Consider the following 4704-nt stretch of genomic DNA (forward strand, 5'->3'; position numbering starts at 1 on the left):
TCTTTGTCACTGTCTTAATTCTAAAACTGTGTATATGTCATAAATAAAGTGAAGCATCACTAATTTAGGTTGGTTAGACAAGATGTCACTCTGAATCAGTGGCAAGTCTTAAATGCACTGTTTTCTAAAAAGTACACTGTTTTCACTTCCAAATTCTTACAGCCAAATAAACTAAGCTAATAATATTTCATTCTGTTTAACAAATGTCTATTTTGTTGCTGTTGGAATATTTTATCAAGTAGGGGTTCTTAAACCAATCTTTAATAGTTTAAAAAAAATACATTAAGATAACATAGTAATTGTGCTGTAGCAGCCTTAGGGTGAATCTGAAGTGGGCTTACTTCTAAGAGAAAACATTGACTGTACCTAAATACTGATTAGAGAACTGGAATTTAAATTGTTCTTATATTAGTTAATTAACATGCCTTTAGAAAAAATAGAAGTACCTACAGGCCCTTCAATGAGTAGGGAAGGAATTAAATATTAGAATAGGATGAAAATAGTGCCTTTTATACTTAACAGGCTGGCAAAGGGAAGAATTACAATAACTAATACAGAAATAGACAAGTGGGATTATCCATTGAAATGTCCACTTGAGTGGTCTAATAGAAAAATATCTGAGTGAGGTTTGCCTAGGAAATGGAGTAAAGACAAAGCTACGCACAGGGCGATGGATGAGAAATGTGGGGGCAATACGTTTTCTTTTTTCATTTACTCGTTCATTCATTCACTATAACATCAGCTCCATAAGAGCATAGCCTCTATGTGTCACAATCCTTAAAACATTATAGGCCCTCAGTAAGTTCTAGTTGAATAAGTAAATTAATTACAAGTAAAGGTGTCTTAATGATGATTGCAATAATTATTTTTGACCATTTTATTTTTAAGCTCCTAGCACAGTGCCTAGCATCCTTCAGGCATTTAATTGTTCTCTTAGGTAAAGGGACAAATGAATATTTCTTGAAAAAGTGACTCTCATCATTTTTATCTCTTCTCATCTTTTCATCCACCCTCTAATGTAGAAAAAGCAAGTAGATCTCTCTCTTCTTTACAGCTAGGGAGAGCAAGATTTGTTTGTGACTTGCCCAGAGCCACAGAGTCATCAGGAGAAAGCCAGAACTTGAGTTCAGGTCTTCTGACTTAACAACTGCCTTTACTCTCTATATCTCTTTCCTTTTTCATCCTCTGCAGTCTGGTTTTTTCTTCAAATTTATTGCTGAAGATTACTTTGGGTCACACATTTGATAAGGCTGACATTGAGTTTGAAGTCCCATGGTCAACACAAGACCTACCGTGTGGCATAGCAGGGAGGCAGCCATTAAGAGTTTGATCTCTCTAGCTGGTCCGCTTAGATTTGAATCTGACTCTGTCTCTTGATAACTAAATGACCTTAGCTAAGTTATCTAAAGGTTCTGTAAAATGGGAATAATAATAGTTCCTACCACATATAGTTGTTTACATAATAAATGTTCAGGAAGTATTAGCTATTAACAATAAGGGGGACTCTTCATGGACAAAATGTAGAGCAACAAAGAGAAAGGAGTGAAAAAAGTCATAAGCTAGCCAGAAGCCGGGAAATAAAGACTCTGCAACTTAACTAGATGTTTTACCTTAGACAAGCCAAATCTGTTGAATGAATTAATGAGTCTTATTCTTGACTTGAAATTTTAGCATGAGTCTTCCTTCTCCTTCATCTTCTGTTGTCAAACTGTCCTAAATCCTTTTGTTTGTTCTTCCTTTGAAATATCTCTTGATTTAGAGTTTTCCCCTCTTTCAAGCAATATATATATACTGACACTATCTATTTTTAGAACCACTACAAGTATATGTTATTGTTCAAAACAATCCCAGAAAAGGTAGTTGTAATATATATGACAAAATACTCAAATTCAGAACATATAAAGAGTTTTAACAAATCTATAAGAGAAAGACCACTCAGAAGAAAAAATGAACAAGAGCAGGAACAGACACTTTGCAAAAGAGGATATCTAATAAGCATATGAGAGGAGTTAGACCTCATTAGGCATAAGGAAATTCAAAATTAAAACTATACACCCACCAGAGTGACTAAAACGAAAAACAGACAATATCAATTCTTGGCAAGCATTTAAAGCAAATGGAACTTTCATAAGTTGCCTGTAGGAGTATAAATCGGTACCACTTTAGAAATCTGTTTTGCAATATCTACCAAAGCTGAACAGATACATACTCTATGACCCAACTATTTAATTTTTAGCTACAAACTCAACAAAAATGAGTTTGTTAACAAGGGACATTTACAAAAATATGCATAGCAGAATTCTTCATAATAGCCCCAAGCCAAAAACACTAGAATGCATAAAGTTCAGTATAGTTATACACTAGAATACTATATAGCAATGATAATATACATGATATTGCTACATGTACTACAAAGATGAATCTCACAAACAAATGCTGAATGAAAAAAAAGTCAAACAAAGAAAAATATAACCCATGTAATTCCTTTCACGTAAAGTTCAGAAACAGATAAAACTGGTCTATCACATTAGAAGTCAGAAGAGGAACACTTGCAATGGTTAGTCACTGGTGTGGGATAAAAGGGGGCTTTGGGGATGTTGATAATCTTTTGTTTCTTTATCTGGATGATTATATGAGTGGGTTTATCTGGTAAAAATATGAGTTATGCATCCTGATTTATTCACTTTCTATACGTTTTATTTATAGTTTAATAGAAGTTTTCTTAATGTCATTATTCCTGAGTCAATTGAATCTTTCAACTGTGACCCTGTCTGTATTTTTTCTAATTTGGGCAATAATTTCCAGGGCTTCCTCTGCTCAGTCTGTACCTCCAGAGAAGTGACCAGTGTTGGCTTTTACTATCTGTTCAGGGTTCTCCTCCTAGGTCATGGACAAAACCAGAGGCATACTTGTTGATTTCTAGAGCTGACCCTACATGCCTCAAATTTAATTTCTGCTCAACCCTAATGTCACCAAACATGATAATTTCTACAATAATGATCGTTGAATATTTGCCATGTGTCTAGTACTATCTTGTGTCTGGGGAACTGTAAAATGACTAAGACATGTTCTTGTCCTCAAAGAGCTTATTAATGCAATTGATACTATAACATTTTTAATTCAATTGTTATGTCTTAGGCACTGGGCTAGAGAGGAGGGATGCACAGATTAATAAGGTATGTTTCTTGCTTTGGAGCACTCAGAGTGCAAAAGAGATGACAATTATACAAAGAGAAAAATAATAATTCTATGTAGTATTATCCCACAAATACATATTAACATTGAATGAATAAAACACATTACAATGGAATTACAACCATTACAGTAGAAGGGCCTGATTATAAATTGATATTGAAATTCATTCAAAACTTGAAGATGTTAAATTTGAGTAAAATTTTAAATATTATTAGTATTTGGACCAGTCCAAAGAATACAAGAAGGATTTCCCAAGAAGAGGAAATAGCAAGAAAAAAAAAAAGCTTGGAGATGGGGCTGGTGAAAGAAAGAGAAATGACTAGTTAGATTAGAATAGAATGTTACTGAGAAGTGATGGCAAAAGGTGGGTAGTGACAGTGAGAACTACTTATGAATGGCTTTGAATACCAGCCAGAATAGTCTAGACTTGAGAAGAGGGAAAATAGAGTCATTATGGACAATTGAACATGAAAGGGAAGGAACAGGAGTCCTTTCTCCTCTATTCCAGCTGAAATGACTGGTGAAGGAACCGACTGGAGCAGAGGTCAAATCCTGCTTCTCCTGTGGAATAAGGTAGAGTGGGAGTGAAGAATGAGAATGGGAATGCCAGGGGCCAGGGAGATTATGTGTTTGGGGAGAAAGGCAAAGGGCGTTGGTGGCTTCTGGATTTTACCCTTGTAGAGATGGCCTGTGCACCCAAGCTGGAAACCTTCTAGTGAAAACTAAATAAAGTGTTGGTTGAGAGAGATTCTTTGCTCTCAGCTAGCTGTTTTGACGACTTTTTGACACAGCCTGAGAAAGATCATGTGTTGAGTAAAACCAAAACCTTTCTATTCTTCATCAGAGACTCAAACAATATGGAGGCAACTGAGTAATGAAAACTGATTTCTTCAGCTTCAGAGTTGGCTCCCCTCATCTCCACATATTGCCAGTAGAGAGAAGCACATAGGAAAGTGATTTATGCTGAATTTTACCTCAAGGTAAAACTTTATTTGTTAACATCAAGGAAGTGACCAGGGATGTTCTTGCTGTAGTAGGATCTTTGTCATGACCTTTTTTTACTCTCCTTCCCACAAACGCCCCAGTCACAGCCCATTGGTCTCTTGTCTCCACTCCCAATCCTCCAGCACCCCTGAGACCTCTCTTCAGGTTCTCTAAGAACTGAATTAAAATTCTTCACACTTGGCTTCATCTTGGTCCCTGAACCAGATTTGTTTCGATTAGCACTTAGACATTCTCATACTATTTTCAGCCAGTTGTGAAAATGTGCTCCTGATGGGGCTTTGAGGAACTCTCCCTGATTCTTTGGGACTGAGAAAAAGAGAAGGAAGTTAGATGATGTAAATATAGCTTCTGTTGGAAGGAAAATAGATTGTTTATCTGTGGGCACAGCTATGACACTGACTGGGTCACACACTTTCTAGTTTTCTTTCCTTTTCTCCATTGGCACTACATTAATTACTTGCATTTGTAAATAACTGTTATCTACAGTTAGGACTGCTTCGAAAC

Source organism: Pteropus vampyrus, unplaced genomic scaffold (assembly GCF_000151845.1).
Source record: "Pteropus vampyrus isolate Shadow unplaced genomic scaffold, Pvam_2.0 Scaffold9, whole genome shotgun sequence".
NCBI lineage: Eukaryota > Metazoa > Chordata > Mammalia > Chiroptera > Pteropodidae > Pteropus > Pteropus vampyrus.